The sequence below is a fragment of the Cervus canadensis genome, chromosome 17 (assembly GCF_019320065.1).
Source record: "Cervus canadensis isolate Bull #8, Minnesota chromosome 17, ASM1932006v1, whole genome shotgun sequence".
NCBI lineage: Eukaryota > Metazoa > Chordata > Mammalia > Artiodactyla > Cervidae > Cervus > Cervus canadensis.
The window spans coordinates 40,150,143-40,171,096 of NC_057402.1; the positions used below are offsets into that span (position 1 = coordinate 40,150,143).

At 47.7% G+C, this 20,954-nt stretch overlaps 1 protein-coding gene across 5 annotated transcripts in view; it reads right to left on the reverse strand.

Annotated features, from left to right (window-relative positions):
- APBA2 (amyloid beta precursor protein binding family A member 2) overlaps positions 1-20,954 on the reverse strand; it is a 130,441-nt gene that overhangs the window by 83,752 nt on the left and 25,735 nt on the right. For 3 of the 5 annotated variants that reach the window (XM_043434444.1, XM_043434445.1, XM_043434442.1), the window contains exon 2: positions 17,112-17,215. The exons of 1 other annotated variant lie outside the window; for it this stretch is intronic. The gene's annotated coding sequence lies outside the window, so the exon portion shown is untranslated. Of the gene's footprint in view, positions 1-17,111; positions 17,216-20,211; positions 20,330-20,954 lie in introns of those variants that run through there. One more of the 5 variants, XM_043434443.1, reaches the window with a different exon arrangement.

The following is a 20,954-nucleotide window of genomic DNA, read 5'->3' on the forward strand; positions in this document are numbered from 1 at the left end:
GTGTGATGGGTCCGAGTGCCCCGTCCCCCTCCCCCACCACCAGCATTCTGGGTGGGTCCTTCAGCATCCCTGTGCTAGGCTGAGCCAATCCAGGCCCACTCAGACATCCAGGGCTACAAAGCCAGGATCCCAACACAGCCACCTATACCATGACCCAGGTGGAGTTCCTGAAAAACCTGACCGTGAGCAAAAGTCTACCGACCCACCCAAACCAGTGTCTCAGGGACTCACGCTCAAGTTGAGAATTCACAGCATGTCCAGGGGGCTGAGAACAGCAGGGACTCTGACGCAGACCCCACCCTCCCTGGGAGACACAGGCCCTGCGTGGGCAGCTCCAGGCAGCTCAGCCTTCCTTGTTTTGTTATTGTTGTTCAGTCACTCAGTTGGATTAGACTCTTTGCAACCCCATGGACTGCATCATGCCAGGCTTCCCTGTCCTTCACCATCTCCCAGAATTTGCTCAAACTCATGTCCATTGGGTTGGTGATGCCATCCAACCATCTCGCCCTCTGCCTTCCTCAGGCTGCACCTGATGCCTCCTCCCACCCCCTCCCTCCGGTCTGACACTTTCCCTCACCAGCTTCCTTGCAGGCTGCTCCCTCAATAAGGTCCACACATATTTAATCCTGCCTTAGGTCTGCTTCTCAGAGGATCTGACCTAACCCAGTTCCTTACAGCAAAGAAAACAGAATAAACACACACACACACACACACACAAAACAAACTCCAATACACTCTTTAGAAAGCACAGAGCCAAAGATACAAATCTATTTATGGATAAATTTACAATAAAAGTTCTAAGAAAATAAGAGAGACAGCGACTACTGTCGCAGGAAGGGGAGAAGCTTACACCCCTAGGCCCAGGCTGGCTGCTCACTCTCATGACTTCTACAACTTCTTTTAATTTTTTACTATCAAAATAACCTTCATGCAAAACAGCAAAGCATAAGACAAATAATTTAGCCTAATACATAACTATTAAACACCCTGGTAACCCCACCTTGGTAAGAAGACAGACTGTGCCAGCCACCCCAGAGGCCTCCTCGATGCCACTCAAGAGACCAAGCACCCACTGTGTGCACCCTGACCACCTCGACTGTGTGGTCATCACTGCCTCACTTCTCCTTAAACATTTTCCACTGAGCACCCAGCCCTCAACATTGAGTACGTCACCTTCAATCCATCAGCTTCTACTGCTCTTTTTGTGTGTGTTAGTCACTCGATCGTGTCCAACTCTTTGTGACCCCATGGACTGTAGCCCACCAGGCTCCTCTGTCCATGGGATTCACCAAGCAAGAATACTGGAGTGGGATGCCATTCTCTTCTCCAGGGGATCTTCCTGAGCCAGGGATCAGAGCCAGGGATCCAGCATTGAAGGTGAATTCTTTACCGTCTGAGCCACCAAGGAAACTTCTTTGTACTCTTGCAATTTATTCACCACAGACACTGAATCATTTGTTGGAGAGCATTTCCCCTGACTAAGATTTTGATGACTGTCCCTACAGCTGAGGAGAACATCGCCCTCTGTCCTCTGCACTCCAGCAGAGGTGGTGGGAAATTGGATTCAGGTTAGAATTTGGAGGCAAACTACTTCCCTGGCAACGTGGTGCCCTTCCTCAAGAGGGAGGAGCTCCAGACGCCACTTTCTGCAACGTCACCTGGCATCAGCACCCCACCCAGGGTGTCCGTTCATGCAGCCACGTGCTGGACCCCTTCTGAACACACACCCCTTCTGAAACCCCCTCACCTGCCACTGGGCTGCCCTGCTGTAGCTCATACAGGGAAGCAAGGTAAACAACTGTCTTTTCTGTTATTTAACAAAGTTCAAAAAAATCATTCTCCAAAGGTGAGCAGTTAGGTTGTTTTGTTTTTCTTAGTATCATTCAGAAGTCACAGAAAACTCTAATTAGAAAAGATACATGCACCCCAGTATTCATTGCAGTGCCAGTTACAAAAACCGGGACATGGAAGCAACCTAAGTGTGCATCAACAGAGGACTGGATAATGAAGGTGTGGTACATATACACAATGGAATATTACTTGGCCATAAAAGGAATGAATAAATGAGACTTGGGACAACATGAATGGACCTAGAGATGATCATACCGAGATCAGACAGAGAAAGAAAAACACCATTTGATATCACTTATATGTGAAATCTAACAAATGATTCAAACTTATTTACAAAACAGAAGCAGACTCAAAGACAGAAAACAAGCTTATGGTTACTAAAGGTGAAAGGGAAGAGGGATCAATTAGGAGTTTGGGATTACTATTTAGACACCACTAAATACAAAATGGATAATCAGCAAGGACTTCCTGTACAGAACAGGGAACTCTACTCAATATTCTGTAATAACCTATAATGGAAAAGAGTCTGAAAAAGAATAGACATATGTACATGCAGACCTGAATCACTGTGCTGTACATCTGGAACTAACCAACACTGTAAATCAACTATACTTCAGTTTTTTAAAACAAAGAACTCCAGATTTAAACATCTTAAATGCATTTCAATCTGCTGCAGCCTTTCCTCTTACTGATGTTCAAACTGTCCCATTGTTGGTCTCTTCAAATCCCAGGTCCTTTTAATACCATCCCAGTGGGTCTGAAGGTTCCTCTGCTCTGACAAAAATGTTCCAGGTACAACTTGTACAGTTTCTATTCTTGACCAAGAATCTGCCGTTTGTCCAAGGAGTCCTAGTTTCTTTTAGTAGAAAATTGAATTTCAAGACCACCATCAGGGGCCTGGGTATCTTCCTGCTGTTGGCGAGGTCACCATTTCCAAGTCACTCTGGGCAACACAGCTGGTTAGAGGAGCTAATGTTTAATGGGAAGAGAGTCCGGTTTCACAAGATGAAAAGAGTTCTGAACATGGATGGTTGTGATGGCTGCAAACAACATGAATGTCCTTAATGTCACAGAACTGAACACTTAAAAATGGTGAAAAAGGACAATTTTATGTTGTGTTTATTTTACCATAGTTTTTTAAAAAGCACTGAATATAACTGATTTATACAATTTTCACACAATAGTAGGATACAAATTCTATTCAAGTTCCCACAGGCCACAAACTAGGAGACACTGGAACATATCCAGGGACATAAGACAAAGTGCAAAAAAATTATGCTGAATTGGTTCATAGTGCTTTTCAGGTCTATTATATCCTTCTACTTCTCTGTATATTCATTCTACTAATTACTGAGAGTTTGATACTGAAACCCCAGCTAAAAAATCTTAATTTATCTACTTAAAAAATAATTGTATATATAGTAAAAACTATATGTAACTTTGCTCTATATTTTCCAAGTCTCCTGTAAATGTGTTATCATACTTTCATAATTTAAAAATTAAAAAGGAAAGAGAGAAAAATAAATAAAAAGCATTGAATATTTTTTTCAATAATCAAGTCCCACACAAAAGACAACACTGACCAGGAAATCCAGATGGTACATAAACACTTCTAACAGAACTGCTCACAGTTCACTAGTGAGCAACTGTGGGTGAGGATGAATTAAACTTGTTTCAGTGTTACTTTTTAATCAACTTCAAAGATTTTAGGACATAAATACATCATTCAGCCCTAACTATTTAATATGCAGAGCTAGACACTGTGAAATTAAGGCAACATCCAGGGTGCTATGATCTGAGAAAGTTTTTAAACTTTTAAACTCTAAACTGGTGGATCCTAAGGAAGGTTCTGGTTTCTTCTAATCACAACTAACTCCACGGCTGTATAATCTAGCAATCCCACTCCTGGGCATATATCTGGAGAAAACCATTCTTCAAAAGGATCCATGCACCCCAATGTTCACAGCAGCACTATTCACAACAGCCAGGATATGAAAGCAACCTAGATGTCCACTGAGAGATAAATGGATAAAGACATGGTACATATACACAATGGAATATTAGCCATTAAAAAGAATGAAATAATGCCATTTGTAGCAACACAAGGGACCTAGAGATTATCATGCTAAGTGAAATAAGTTAGAGAAAGACAAATGCCACATTATATCACTTGCATGTGGAATCTAAAATATAACGCAAATGAACTTATCTACAAAACAGAAAACAGACTCACAGACCTAGAGAACAAATTTGCGGTTGCCAAGGAGGAGGAGGAGGTAGGGAAGGGATGAAGTGGGAATTTGGGGTTAGCAGATGCACAGTATCATATATAGGATGGATAAACAGTAAGGTCCTACTATACAGCATAGGGAACTACATTCAATATCCTGTGATAAACCATAATGGAAAAGAACATGAAAATAATGTATTTGTATTAACACAACTGAGTCACTTTGCTGTACAGAGAAATTAAGACAACATTGTAAATCAAAAAATACATCAATAAAATTTAAAAATCTTAATAGTAATAACTCCCTATCCTCTGTGGTTTCAGGACAGTGGCTCAGTTTTACTGAGATTTATGTGCGGGACCCAGGACGGTGTAGTTCCAGGACCTAGTGCAGTGCCCTCTGGGGAGCAGCCCTTCCCAGGGCCCCCACACTCCATCCATCTAGCCAGCAGTGGGCAGAGCCAGGCAGCAAACCCACTGTGTGACGTGTGAGTCCAGCCATGGCGGTCACCTGGAGGGGCTGCTGTCCTGCGGAAGGCAGTGCACCTGAGCTTGACCATCTGGACGCAGCCTCAGACCCCAGCCCACGCAGCTGGGGAAGGAGACAGAATGTACCAGACAGACAGATCCCAGCCCAGGTCCCCCGTGTTGACCACACCGCTTCTGACACCCCTGCAGGCAGGACCCAGCTGTCCCCTTGGCCGGGCACACTGGGCATAGGCTCAGAAGGCCTCGAGGCCAGCACCTGGCACACGCAGGTGTGACCTGTGCGCACCAGAGCCTGCTCTCCTGCAGGCTCAGCCAGGAGGAGCTGAATGGCACTTGGCCGTTGATCAACTGCTTCCTCTTTCTGCATAAACATCCCTGTCAGATGCACACTGCCGTCATGCCCATTTCACAGACAGGAAGGAGGGGAGACTGAGGTTCAGAGAGGTGGGGGCTCCCAGGGGTCACCAGAGTCAGCAGCCTGACAAGTCAGGATCTGTCTCCACCTCTGGTCCCCCCATCCTAGCTCTGCCACCAGCTCCCCACTCCCGCTGCTACCTGCCCTGACTCATCATCACCTGATCCCCAACCTGCCCCCACCCAGGTCCCTCTCTGCCTCTCTTTCACTCCCCTCGGATTCCACCCGCCAGCCCAAGGGTTCTGTGAACACTGGCCGCTCCTGCCCCCTCTCCGCGCCCTGGCTCTCGTCCCCGGGCGCTGAGCTGTGGAGAGGAACTCAGGAGGCATCTGGTGCCTGGCATGTTCTGACCCGTGGGTGTGATTACCTTGTGCCGGAAGCTGCCTGGGACCCCAGGGGACAAGGTGGCCTGTGCGCTAAGCCAGTCACCCACCGTGTTCACACAGTCCTGAGACCGGCTGGGGTGCCCTGCTCTGCAAGACTCAAGATCCTTCTCCTGCCAATGGTTTTGTGTCCCGAGGGAGGGGAACCCCAGCCCCCAGCCCCCAGCACAGAGCCGACGTGGAAGGTAACAGAAGGCCAGCTGCCTGGGGCCCAGAGCCCATGGCTTCTACCTGAAGCATCTTCCTCAAGAAAAAACTGCGCAGGGGGGGTTGGCAGAAAGACAGCCACACGGCAAACCTGGAGAGGCCCGGTCAGGACACTGCATCCCCGTCATACATGGGGAGGCTCCAGCAGACCCATCAGGATGACTGCCAGAGATGCTAGGATCTCTGCAAAACCAAGTTCTCTATTTCCAACTAGACTGAAACACCTCCCAGGAGGAAAGCACTTCCCTTCATTTCCCTACAGGCAATCAGATAAACAGACAGCAGGCCAATATCAAGACCTCCAAACTGACCTGAATGCATGCCATGCACAGCAGATCCTGGTCTGGGAACAGAGGCTCCAGCATCACGTGGGGTTAACAGAGCCATGCTCTGTGTGAACTAATGAAGCTTTAAGATTACACAGGGAACTTACTTACAAAACAGAAGCAGACTCAAAGACTTAGAGGATGAATTTATGGTCATCATGGAGAAGGGTGGGGTGGAGGGATAGATTGAGAGTTTGGGACTGACATGTACACATGGCTTTACTTAAAATGGATAAACAACAGGGCCTATTGTATAACACAGGGAACTCTGCTCAATGTTATGTGGTGGCCTAGATGGGAAAAACATTTAAAAAAGAATAGATACATGTATATATAGAACTGAATCACTGTGCTATACACCTGAAACTAACACAACAGTGTCAATAACTATACTCCAATATTAAATAAATTTTTAAAAAATCCTATGACAAACCATAATGGAAAAGAATGTAATAAAAAAGAATACATATATGTAGAACTGAGTCACTTTGCTGTATGGCAGTAATTAATCCAACATTATAAATCAACTATCCTTCAATTAAAAATTTTAAAGCTATTAACATTTTTTTAAAAGCATATGATCTAACACTGCATCAAACTAAGCTAAACAGAAATTACTCTCTTCTCTTGGATAAGTGGGGAGACCTGAACAAGGAACACCTGGCCAGCTCCCACCCTCAGCAAAGACCATCAGGGTCTCCTGTAGGGGCCTGTCCACATGGGAATCTACCTGAGCTGGACAGAGGCTGTGAGGACTGCTGACTCCCCCACATCTCCACCCCAGCTCCGCCTTCAAGACCCTGCACTGCAGCCTTGACCTTCTGCCCCCTCTGGTAATGAACCCCCAGGAAGGCCTCTGCCTGTGCCCAGAGAGGGTCACAGGTGGCCCTAAGCTTTGCTGGCCCTAGAATCCCTCAGAGATGATTTTAAAGCTACCTGCCTGAACCCCAGGCTGCAGATTCCCAACCTGACTGTGCAAGAGAGATGTTATAGAGCCTACAACAAGCAGGGCTGGGCATCATCCACACCACACCTGCCAGAGTCCACAGATGAAGGAAGGCAGGCTAGGAGGGCAGCAGGACCACAAGGCGAGTCAGATGACAGAGGACCCAGGAGTCTAGGCCACCACACAGAGCTCTGCTTTCCTTAAGGAGACCTTGATGTAGGGAAACATCAACCAACATAAAGGGTTTCCCTGGTGGCTCAGACAGCAAAGAATCTGCCTGCAATGCAGGAGACACGGGTTAGATCTCTGGGTTGGGAAGATCCCCTGGAGAAGAGAATGGCAACCCACTCCAGTATTCTTGCCTGGAGAATTCCATGGACAGAGGAACCTGGTGGGTTACGCTCCATGGAGTCACAGAGTCAGATACAACTGAGTGACTCACACACACACACACACACACACACACACACACACACAAAACCAACATAAAAGTTCAAAGCAATACGGAGTTGGAGAACTAAGTCTTCCTCCTTCCAACTCAGCCTGCATGGGGGAATAGAGAAACACTGCTTTCTTCCTTGGTGATGACAGTACTGGGTCTGCGTGGATCACAGCCCTGGATGACCCACTAGACGCCTGCCGTGCCCTGTTAGGACCTCACTGTGTGAGCAGCTGGTCAGTGCAACAAGGAGGTCACACCCCCGTCTTCAGCCTCCACCCCATTCAGAGGCCTGCCTCCCCGCCACCTGTTCTTCTGCTTGGGACACACCATGGACCAGCCACAGCAGCATCCATGTAGCAAAGCAAGCATGAGCCAGGCCCGTGGGATCCGTGATTCCTCTTTGTCATATTCATCTGTGACTGCCATACCCAGCACGTGTCTGGGGAAGAGAAGGGGAGGAAGAAAGGCAAGCAAACAGGCAGGCTTGCTCCAGAACCCACAGCGCAGCCAGGCAGTCGTTCTTGAAAGGACTATTATGGTGGGGACTGCCTCCCCATGTCCATCTCCACGATCTTCCTTAGAAACAGAACTTGGATTTTAAGGTGAATTACAGCTCCTCCCATTCACCTAATTGGGGCAGTGTAACTAGCTTCTGGCCAAAAAGATACAAACAAGACTCCCTAAAATAACCCTTTAAGCCTTTAAGGCAGCTTGCTCAGCTTGGAGACAGACCCCTTTTGCTCACCTTTCCTCCTTCTGCTGCCTGGAACACAAATCTGATGGCTGGAGCTCCAGCAGCCATCTTGGGCCACAAGATACTTTGCAATGAAAGCCATGTCTTAAGACAGTGGAGCAAAAAGATACAAGAGGTCACTATCGATAATAATCTCATGAAGCTGCCCACCTCTGGGATTCTTTTAAGTGAAGCACTAGCTTCTTTCTTGTTAAAGATACTGTTACTTTGGAACCAGATTTAATCCTAAGTGATATAACAGAACAAACCTCCTATTTCCCAGAAAAGGTCCTATTTCCCAGAAAAGCAGGTTAGGGCACTCTGCTTGGACATTCTTTTCCCTTTCCTCTGGCCTCACTCTCTGATAGCAACACTGTGACTGGACAGCCCTGGGCAGCTCAGCCACCAGGTGCAATTTGGGGCAGTCCTGCAGGTGTGACCATCTTCTACAGTTCTGGGGGTGCCTCTGAGGACAAAGCCCTGAGGCTGACAGGTGACAGCTCTGAGCCACCATGGGTCCCCACAACAAAAAGACTTCCAGTCAAGGATGAGCCCACACAGGTACCCAAGAGACCATGCCCATCTGCACCCTAGGGACTTCACTGGTCACTGCATGGCCTTTGTTTTGCCTCAGAAAAATTTCCCTCTTCCTTATCTCATCAAGATCAGCATTTCACCCACCAGTCCTCAACAACAGGGTCTACAGAGCAGACAAGGATGGCTGGACTCCAAGTATGTGGGCACCTGCTTTGCACAATTAGAGCCAATCACTAACCCCCGGTCCTCCCCTGTGCAGGGCTGTGCATGCTTCCAGTACACCTCCTATCCCATGTGTGTTTCCCACACTCAGAATCAAAGGGCAACCTTCGAACAGGTTCCCCTTGCCCAAATCCCTGCCAAGACCCCACTGCCCCAGGACACAGTCCAAGCTCCTTACTTTCATCCCCAAAGCTGTAGAGAGCTGGCCACCTGCCTGTCCCACCCGCCTCCACTCCCTCACTTTTCCCCAGCGCTGCCTCTCCCTGAGTTCACGGGCCCTGCCTGGTCCCAGCACACAGGCAGGTCTCTGCCCACACAGAAGCCACTGCGTCCTGCATCCCTCCAGGCTGGTCTCCTCCTGCATATCCCTCCGTGCATAACCAGTTCTTCCAGAAGAAGCTTCTCTAGTACTCTGTGCTGCAGCCCACATAGGACCCCCTCCTTGGGCTCCAGCATCAGATCCCAGGTTTTGGGCTCTCTGGGGGCAGGAACTGTCTGTCAGTAGTACCTCCTCTGCAGAAGATGGGCTGATACACAGCTGGGAGGGGCAGGTGCGCTGGAGAAAAGGGCCCCACAGGCTGACTGTGTAACCTGTCAGCCCCACCACGGGCCCCAGGCCAGTGAGCTGTGGGCTCACAGACTCCACCCAAGGTCAGCAGACATGAGGTCTTCACAGCTGAGGCTATGGGCAGGGCTTGCCTTGCTCCAGACATGGTTTCCCATCAGACAGGGCCGCCCCAGGCATCCCCTCGCCATTCCCTCTCTTTCTTTGTCTGAAGAGGCTTCATTTTCATTCCTGCTGCAAGCAGGGGGTGCCTGGCCTTACTGTCCAGGACCGAAAGTCACAGCTCTGCCCCTCAACGATGTCAGTCACTGCTGCTGGGATGTCCACTGCCCTCCAGCTCCAGGGAATTTTGATTCTCCTTCCACAGGCCCCTGCGAGAAGCTGAGGCAGGTCTCCCCTGAGGGATAAGAGAGAGTGTCACAAAGCCCAGGTGCAGTTCCATGGCCAAAGCGGCAGGTCGCAGACCTTCAAGGTCCCAGACAGGCCCTCTGCCCTCACTGCTGCACGCTGCATGGTCCAGCTGCTGTCACAGCTGTCCACACCTGCTCACCTGGGGTAGGAGCGCCTGCGCTTTGAAACCACCTTCAGTGCGACGGGACTCTTGGCCTGCAGCAGGGAGGCAGGGGCCCCCACTCCACACTCCATGACTCTCCAGCTCCCCCCCGAGAGCAGAGTCCACCTGCCGGGCTCACTAGGCTCCAGACATGGGCAGGACCTCTGTGCCTGGCCCAGCTCAGGCTAGATGGCCCGTGAGCCGAGGCGCATCCTCAGCGATGCTGCTCATCAGCATGTCTGGTAAAACACCTTGTGCCCGGAAGTGCCACAGACAAACATCTGCAAGCATCACTGTGAGTCCTGCCTGGGCCACCGCAGCCTCGGGAAGGACCGAGCAGGTCCCGCCTCAGGATCGGGCCGGGGTCTCCCCTCGGATGAGCTGCCCCCGCCCGGCGCTCTGCAGGATGGAAGGAGGAGGGACGAGCAGGGACCGCCCCCCCCAGGATGGCTAGCTGGAAGTCAACAGGGACACTGGGGAGAGGCCCGCTAGGAGGCTGCAAAGGCCCTTAGGTCACTCCCCCACCACAGGACAGCAGGCCCGTTGCAGGCTGGTCATGGCAGCCACTCTCCCTCATGCCTGCCCACAACTGGCAGGTACCCACATCCAAACCTAGCCCTGGGGGCTCATTCTCTCTCCACCCAAATGACCCATCAGGGAGGCCCTGAACTTTCCACTATTCCGAGGCAATAACATGTTCTCGGTGACTTTTAGCACTAGGAGCTGTCTCATTTCAGGAAGAAAAGGGAGTCATCTTGGGCCCTCTGGAGCATCTTCCATCTCTCCGGAGCCTGACCCATTGTGAGAGTGGGCAGTGCAGGGAGGGTTGTGTGTCCCCTTTCCACAGAACTGTTGCAGGAAGGGGACCCCTTCCAGGGCCTGAGAACGGACTCTTGGCCAACACTTGGAAAGGCATCATCAGGAGGGTGGATCAGAAGAAGCATGGTACCTCTGCTCAGTGACACAGACCGAAAGGGGTGACCTCTCAGCCTTGTGTGGTCGGGTTCAGGTCATCACCAAACAGCAGCACTGTTGCTTCAGGAGATGACTGGAGAGACACCCTCACTTTGCAAAGTTGGACAATTAAGACAGCTTCTGGAGTTTGCTGAGGGAGCATCATGCATTCCAGGAGCTGTTTCTCCCTGTGAGAGGCCAGAGTGGTCATTTCTGGGGTCTGGTGGTGCCTAGGAGTTAATTGGGATGTTGTTGTCTAGGTTTGGCTTGGAGATGAGAAAGCTTTGTGTTTCTTCAAATTAGCACTAATTTAAAATTACAATTTTAGTCTTAATTGTATGTATTTGGGGATCCCATTTAAGCCTCTGGAAATAATTGCAGGGTAATATTTTGGGAAGTCATATTAAAATGCACAGATGTTGTCTAGAGACAGGCCTCTGGGGGTGGGCACAGCCCTGGTAGAGAGGGGTCTGGGGCAGCTTTCATGGCTGGTCCACATCCCCTCCCCCCTCCCCAGTCTGGCTCTGGGAGGGGCTACAGGTAGAGCCCCTCTTAACGCAGCATGAACCGAATCCATCCCTCCTTACTGAATCTGGCACTGCCAGGACCCAGGAAGCCAAGGCCACAGCCTGAGCTGCTGGCATCAGGGTGGGAGGAAGGGCTGGAGGGATGGGCCGGCAAGGTCCTGGAGCATCCCCTGCCCACAGGGTGCAGAGGTGGTGCTGGCAGGTGCGGGTGTCATATTTACCAGGAGCCCTTCCAAACCCTGGGGCTCTGGGTGGGCCCCATGTGAGCCTAGGCTCTGTGCCCAGGATCGGGCGCACGGTGAGGGGTCGACCCATCACAGAGGGGTTTATGTCTGAGAGTGGTCCTACCCAACCCCCCCCCCCCACTGCCAGAATGTCTGGAAAGAGCGCAGAGGGCCTCTCCCTACTCTCGCAAAGGATGTGGGCACCTGCGAGCACTGCATTTGTCCTGAAGACATACCCTGAAAGCCCTTTTCCACCTGTGCTGGTGGGGCTGGAGGCTGGGCCCTCAGAGAGGTGGGGGACAGGGTCTTTGGGGCCACTGTAGCACTTCCTCCTCCTCCTAATTCCTTGTTCTACAGAATACAAGTGGGCCAATATTACCCTGTAAGTAAACAACTGAGACAAATGCTTCCATTTGAGCAAAGAAGCGACATCATCTTTACTGAGTGGGCGGTGGAGCCAGGCTGCCTTGTACAAGAACTCTGGTCTTTAGGAATACATATTTTTCCCCTTCCCCTGATGCAATTAGGAAAATAATATTTTTTTACACTTGCAATTAAGAGCAGAACAGATGGCAATGGTTTAAAAATCTGTTCATGAGACTTGATACTTGGGCGGGGGTGTTGTTGACAAGACATGGAGGACGGGGTGACTTTTTCTTGCTGCATGGAAGGCCCACTATTGTGATCCCCAAAACATAGTACTGGGGACTTAAAGAAAGGGGTGAGAAAGAAGGTTCATCCACAGTAAGAGGGCAAAATGGCTGGCGATTTAGAAGTGACAGCAGGAAAGCCCACCTGCTTCTGTGTGGCTGGGCCCGCCCTGCTGCCTGGCAAGGTTGCAACCCCAGGACCCCCACAAGCACCATCATCACCTCATGTTCCTCATGGCAGTGCTGGGCCATTTCCTCCATCCACTGAGGACTTTCAGAGTCTCCCAGACATGGGTTCCCTCGTCTGTGCTTCAAATTCACCAAGGCCAAAACACAAGAGAGAAACCCTACAAACCAGCCATCACTGTGGCCAGGTGGCTTGGCCTCTTAATCACCTTTGGTTTATTCATTCAGAACCTGCTGAAACCAAACTGGATCCTGTGGGGCCCCTGGGCACGGAAGCCTTGCTCTGTCCCCCATTTCTTGATTATAGGAAATAAGCTTCATTCAGCCCCCATGACCTTCCCTGGGTTCCAATGGACAGGTTCAAGCAGTTGCTAATTAGGGATGGGAGGGGAAGAGGAGACAAGGGAGAAACAGTCAAGAAACAATAGTGCAGGGACTTCTCTGGTGGCCCAGTGGCTAAGACTCTGTGCTCCCAAAGGAGGGGGCCCAGGTTTAATCCCTGGTCAGGGAACTAAGATCCCACAGGCCACAAGTATGAGTTCTCATGCCATGACTAAAAGATCCCGCATGCCACAGCAAAGATTGAAGATCCCTGTGCTGCAACTAAGACCAATGCAGCCAAATAAATATATTTTTTAAAAGAAGAAGAAAGCAGATATTAAAAAAAAAAATAAAAAAGAACCAGTAGTGCAGCCTTGGGGCAGGGTCCTGGTTCCTCAGGGGATACACATAATATTACACCTTTGAGTTCTGTAAGAATTAAGTCACCCCCACCCAGATGGAGGATGGAATGAGGATGTGGACCCTCATGACTTCAGTCAACTAAAGATGGACTCTGTTGATTTTTGACCCAATTCTATGCTGGATTCTCCTCTGCTCAAGCTTCCTCATGGATATGCATGTACCCTTAGCTTAAAACTTCCCATTTTGCAGAGATGCTGCTTTGGGAAAGATCCCTGGTGTTCTCCTCACTTGCTGCAGGCAATAATAAATCCTTCCTTCTCTTGATCTTTGGCTTGGTTGTGTATATTGGCTCAAACCCACAAAGATGTGAACCTAGTTTTGGGGTGACACTCCCCCTCCCCCCCGCCTTCTCACCATACCAACAGGCTCCTGCTGATAACAGTGGGTTCCATCTGAAAGAACTCCAAGACCAGACTCCCTCTGAGACTCAGGGCTGAGAGAAGTTCAGTGTCCAGAGGGGAAGTGAAACCTAGGCCTCTGTCAACCTACAACTTTAGGAGATATCACATACAGCCCAGCTCCTACTGCATACTCAGTCACTAAGTCATGTCTGACTCTTTGCAGTCCTTTGGACTGTAGCCCATCAGCCTCCTCTATCCATGGGATTTCCCAGCAAGAATATTGGAATGGGTTACCATTTCTGTCTCCAAGGGATCTTCCCGACCCAGGGACTGAACCTCCATCTCTTGCTCTCCTGTACTGCAGGCAGATTCTTTACTCACTGAGCCATCGGGGAAGCCCCAGTTCCTAATGAGATTTACACAAACTCATACAAGAAAGTCCTTTTACCTCAGTTCCTATTTTCCATGATAACATATCTGACTTTCAACAACAAATTAGAAAGCATGTCAAAGGCAAAAAAAATAATTTTTTAAAAACCCATACTCTAAAGAGATAAAGCAAGCATCCTAACCAGACTCAGATATGACACAGATTTTGGAATGAATAGACTGGAAATTTAAAGTAACTATGATTCATATGTTACAGGCTCTGATGGGAGAAGACAGCATACAAGAACAGATGGGTAATATGAGCGGAGCTATGGAGAGTCTAAGAAAGAATCCAAAGGAGATGCTAGAAATTTTTTGAAAACTGATAATAGAAAGGAAGAATGTCTTTGATGGGCTCATCAGCAGACTTAATACAGCTGAGGGGAAAATCAGAAAGCTGGAAGACAGGCCAATAGAAACTTCCCAAATTGAAATTTTGCAAAATGAAGGTCAGTCCAGGGGTGAAAGCAGAGACAGAATAGAGCATCCAAGGACCATGGGACAATATTAAAAATATAACATGCATGTAACTGGAAGACCCAAAGGAAATAAATGAGAGAATGAGGAAGAAAACATATTTGAGGTAATAATGGCTTACAATTTTTCTAAAATTAACAACACATACCAAATCACGATTGGGAATCTCAAAGAACACCAAGCAGAATAAATACTTTTAAAAGAAAAACAACCTGTGATTAACAGATGCAAACTATTATATATAGGATAGGTAAACAATAAGGTCCTACTGTGTAGCACAGAGATCTATATTCAATAGCCTGTGATAAACCATAACGGAAAAGAATATAAAAAAGAATACACATATAACTGATTTCACTTTGCTGTATAGTAGAAATTAACACAACATTGTAAATCAACTATACTTCAATAAAATAAGTTTAAAAACAACAACAACAAAAACTACACCTAGGCATATCATACTCAAACTGTAGCAAACCACAGACAAAGAGAAAATCAATATATCAATACCCGTTTTAGGAACTTCCCTAGTGGTCCAGTGGTTAAGAATCTGCATGCCAATGCAGGGGACATGGGAACTAAGTTCCTGGTCTGGAAACTAAAATTCCACATGCCATGGAGCAACTAAGCCCATCCGCCACAGCTACTGAGCTGCATGCTACAACTACCAAAGCCCAAGCACCCTCTAGCCCATGCTCTGCAACAAGAGAAGCCACTGCAATGAGAAGCCTGTGCACCACAACTAGAGAAAGCTTGAATGCAGCAACAAAGACCCATCGCAGCATAAGTAAATAGACAGAATAAATAGAAGACAGAGTTTGTCAGAGTGAATAAAAACACAAGACCCAACTGGATGCTGTCTATAAGAAACCCATGTTAAATATAAAGACTCTGATAGGTTGAAAGTAAAGAGATGGAAAAAGATATACCATGCTAATTACAGTTGAAAGAAAACTGGAGTATCAATATTCATTTCAGACAAAGCAGACTTTACAACAAGGAAAACCATCAGGGATAAAAAGGAGGCATTACAATGAGATGCATAATTCAATTCAGTTCTCCAATAAGAGATCAAAATTGTAAATGGCTATGCACCTAACAGAGCATCAAAATATATGAGGCAAAACTGATAGAACTGGGAATGGAGATGGGCAAATCCATTATTATAATTGGAGACATCCATATCCCCCCTCAGTAACCAAGAGAATAAGTAGGCAGAAAATCAACAAGGATTGTTCCCCTGGACAGCACTGCCCATCAGAATGGAATTAAACTAAAAATCGATAAAGGAAGATGGGTGAAATCCCCAAATATCTGGAAATTAAACAACATCATTCTAAGCAACACATGGGTCAATGAGGAAATACCAGAATAATTTTGTTTTAGTTTTTTTAACTAAATGAAAATTAAAATACCACTTGTCAAAATTTCCATAGTGTAACAAAAGCAGTGCTTATCAGAAATATATAGTATTAAATGTACACATTAGAAAAGAAGAAAGTATAAAATCAATAACCTAGGCTTCTACCTCAGGAAACAAAATGAAGGGAAACTGATGCCTAAAATAAGCAGAGGAAATATCATAAAAATTAGAGCATAAATCAATTAAGTTGAAAACAAGAAGAAAAGAAAGAAAATCAATGAACCTGAAATCTATTTTATTGACCAGTTGCTCAGTCGCTCAGTCGTGTCTGCTTCTTTGCAGCCCCAAGGACTGTGGTCTGCCAGTCTCCTCTGTCCATGTAATTTTCTAGGCAAGAATACTGGAGTGGGTTGCCATTTCCTACTCCAGGAGATCTCCCCGACCCAGGGATCGAACCCATATCTCTGACATCTCCTGCATTGGCAGGTGGGTTCTTTACCACTGTGCCACTGTATTGACCAGGCCAACTAAGGGATACAAGATACAAACTACCAGTACCAAAAAAGGAAGAGGAGTCATCAACACTGACCTCATAGAAAAGGATAATAATGTAACATTAAAAGGATGATTTGATTACATAAAAGAGTACTACAAAGAACTCTGTGCCCCCAAATTTGATAATCTAGATAAAACAGACTGATCCCTTAAAAGACATGTACTGGCAAAACTCACAAGAAGAGAAACAGACAAACAGAACAGCCATATGCATTTTTTTAAAATTGAATAAATAATTAATAACCTTCTTAAAAGAAATTGGCAGGCCCAGATGGTTTCTCTGCTGAACTGTACCAAACGTTTAAGGAAGGGATGATACGATTCTCTACAATCTATTTCAGAAATCAGAAGAGGGAGAACGTGTCCTAACTCGTTCTCTGAGGCCAGCACTCCCCTAATATCACAACCTGGCCCATCACCACCCTAACAGTAAGGAGGCAACAGTGCCACTCAGACATCCCCACCAGCAGAAGAGGACCCAGTGGGTCTGAGAGGAGAGAGAACAGGTGACAGGACATGCATGTCTGCTCTGTGTGGCTTGTTCTCTGGGAAAGCCCAGAACTCATCTTTCTCATCAGTATGTCAAAACAAAATAGTGAGAAACAAGTGCCACTGTCCTAGAGCTTTTGCTGGAGAAAGATGGAAGGGAGGAGGCACCTGGCTGTCCCCCCTGCCCTCAACGGGCACATGAGCACAGACACTCAGATGCACTGGCACGTGGGACCTGGCAGGCAGCGTGGTGACCCTACTGGTCCTACTCACCGAGAAGCTACAGGCACCCCTGGAGCCTGGGCCATCCGCAGGTCAGTCCTGGTCTCGCCGTGGGCTCCCCCGACAAGATGCAGAGACGATGGATCCTCTGGAGACTGAAATGGAAGAGCACATGGGCATCAAACAGCTGAGCACACACAGAGACTGCTCAGGTGTAAACAGAAAGAAGTTCTCCAATGTGGGTGCCGATCATGATCACATACTCAATAAAGCTCCCTATTGTCGTTGTTGTTTAGTTGCTCTGTTGTGTCCAACTCTTTTCAATTCCATGGGCTGTAGCCCGCTGGGCTTCTCTGTCCATGGGATTTCTCAGGTAAGAATACTGGAGTGGGTTGCCATTTCCTTCTCCAGGGAATCTTTCCAACCCAAGAATCAAACCCATGTCACCTGCGTTGTGGGTGGATTCTTTACCACTGAGCCACCAGGGAAGTCCTCCAAAGGATTCCTTAAAACAGGAAGAAGCTAACCAGACATGGACACAACCAATGAACCAGTAAAATAAAAGGTTGGTAGTCTATGTCATTATGCTTTGGTCAAGACCCATAGAATGTACAATGCAGAAAGTGAACCTAACTCTAATTCAGTTAATAATAATAATAGTGCATCAATATTGGTTCATCAGTGGTAACTAATGCACCATACTAACGTTAAGATGTTAATAACAGGGGAGATGAGGTGGGTACGGGTATCAGGCCATCTGGAAACTTTCTGCTCAATTTTTCTGTAAATCTAAAACTGCTGAAATGATTATGCCTCCTCATTTTAAAAAATATGCTGGTTGATATTCAGAAGGCTGAATGGAAAGATGGATATAACCGAGCAGCCGATGGGTAAACTGGAAGATGGAGCTAAGAGATTTTCCCAGAATGCAGTGCAAATAGACCATGGGCAGCAATCCCAGGGCATGTTTCTCCTGACTTTGATGACAGCCACTGGGCTCCAGGAGCATCCTTCCCTACCCCCAAGGGCTCTCTCTCTCTCTCTCTTCCCAAATTGGGGGGGCTTTAGCAAATTCTCAGGCTTTTGGTTGTTCATCTCATCTTTCCCCAAGACTGCTTTGGGGGAGGCGGGGGGACAGCACAGGAAACCTTAGAAACCACGTCAACCTTTGCCTGGGTCCTCAGCCTCTGCCTGGCTTCCCTAGTGACTCAGATGGTAAAGAGTATGCCTACAATGAAGGAGACCCGGGTTCGATCCCTCAGTCAAGAAGATCCCCTGGAGAAGAGAATGGCAACCCACTCCAGTATTCTTGCCTGAAGAATCCCAAGGACAGAAGAGTCAGGTGGGTTACAGCTAGGAAGGTTGCAAAGAGTCAGACATGACTGAAGGACCATTTTGACCTCTTCCAGACTGTGGTTTTCCCAGTTCATGGCCTGAGGGAGAACCACTCTCTCTTTATTTAGTTATTGGTGGTGAATTATCTCTTTGCTGGTTTTCACTTTTTAAAAAAAAATTATTACTTTAGAAGGAGTCCTAGTAAAGTCTTTCAAAAAAGCAATTCTGCCTTCTCTATCAAAATTTAAATATGCATATCCTTTTACCCAACAATTGCATTTCCAGGAGGACTCACATATGTATGAAATATGTGAGTATAGGGATTTTCCCTGAAGCAATCTTTTTAAAAACTGGAAGCAACCTAAGTGCCCATAAATAGGAGAATGGTTAAATAAATTAGAGCAGGGCCCACAAGCTGGAGTACTCAGACTTTTTTTTAAAGAGGTAGCCAATATGCACCTACCCAGAGAAATCTTAAAAGCCTAGAACTGAGTGAAAATGGCAAGTTAACTAAAAAGTATGTGCTGTGTGTGTGTTTCTGTGTGTGTCTGCATGTGTCTGTGTGTGTGGATCCCAGTTACAGATACAGCAAGCCAGCTAGACAATGTATACACATCTGCAAGTCCAGGTATGGACACAAAGGCAAACAGAACAGCCCAAAAGGGCTTCCACCGATGCTCGCCAGCACTTCCTCCATGGGCAGTGGCATGGACACAGGAGACAAGGCCACGTGGGCATCGCTTTTACTCTATTATACACATGCTTCCTGGTTGGGTCTTTTACCAAGACGCATTTCTCATCCAGCAGCATTCAGATGAAACCCACAGTCTGTGCACTTGAGAGTTTCATATTCTAGCTGGGAGGTGCTGGCACCAAGAAAACCGACCTTGGGGAAGGGCAGCCAGGAGGGAGGGAAGGAAGCAGGGCTTCCCAGGGGGATGGGGGAGGAGCACACAGACACCCAAGATTCCCCGGGAAGGAAGGTCACCCATGGGCAGCAAGGATGAGAACACACACAGCACAGAGGTGGGAACAGAAACACAGGGCAGGCAGGCAGGGACCAGAGATGGCAGCATCCTCTACCGCTCTAGATCCAAGCACCTGCAGCCCTCACACACCAGGCCCATCACCCTGCTGCCCTGCCCACCCTTCGGTGTTCCCCACAAAGGGCAAGGATGCTGTCCCAGGAGGGACAGCAGGGGTGGACCCATGGGATTTAAGCCTGGCCTCTGAGCAGGTGAGCAGAGCCCACCCCTATGTCTGGAAGGTCCTGCCTTCAGTCTTGGCCCATAACACAGCAAACTGCAGTGTGAAGCATCCAATTTATACGGGACAAAACTCAGCAGTCCTGCCCCCAACAGTGCTGATGTGCTGGGTACCAGAACACTAGCTCCATGGCACATGGCAGGTGGTGGCTCGGTCACTGTGGAGCGTAGCACGTGGTAGGTGTTTCAGAAGCACTTGTTGAATGATGGGTTAATGGATACATGGATGGATGTTACATGTCTTTGAAATCTTACAAAACACCTAACATACATTTTAAAAGTAAATGCACACACAAGATACTCAAGGTACCTGTGAGCAAAAAGCCCAGAGAACAATGGATAAAGATCCAGAGACACTGGACAGAGGGCCCATCCTCTGACATCCCTGCAAACTGGGAGGACTAGCCTGTAACTGTATGATGGTGCTCAGATGAAGTGAAGCCACCCCCCAGTCCCCAGAAATCAGAAGAGTAAAGAGAAACAGCCTCCAGAGGGTGCCAGACAGGAGTACCCCACCCACCCAGCTACCCAGCCTCCTCACCCACGCCCACCTGGGTCACTAGCCGTCAGCTGGAATTTGGGCTTCTTATGCAGCTTCACCTCTGCAATGCTGGGAGGTCTAGGGTTGGACGTGAGTCGTGAATGAAGCCGGGAGCCTGGCCCGCCCCCTCCCAGGTTCCAAATCCTCTTGTCCCTGAGGCCACAGCTTCTCCCTTCAGACTTCAAAGCGCAAAGGACAGATCTGTGCATAACCCATGCTTCCTAATCTGGGGATATTCTCAGAAATAGCAAGCCTCTTCTTTGGCCCTTCCTAAAAATAGCCTGGCTCTTACATGTGACAAAAGGATGCAAAGTGGTGTCTCCGTGAGCTGAATATGAACACTGGAAATACTTCCGGGTCTTCCAAATGGCAATAAAAAATATTTTAAATAATTTAATGTCAAGTCCATTTAACAGAATTCGAGATAGCTCAAGCAAATACACGAGGAGAGGAAAGAGATGAGCAATGAAAAATTCTAATGGATAGAGTGATATAAGTAGGACTGAGGGGAAAATCACTGCATAGGATTCCCAAAGACGACACTCTTGAAATCTCTTTTAAAACAGTATGATCCCAGCATCCCACGACTCCAAAACACTCTAGCAAGGCCTGTCTTCAGCAGCTTGCAGAAAACATGCATGCTCATTATCTTCCTTGGAATGGCAACAACAAGGGAGCTCTGATTCTATCTTTCCAGCACGGGAACTGCCAGGAATCTCCCATGCGCACCGCTGACAGCTCCCTTTTACATGA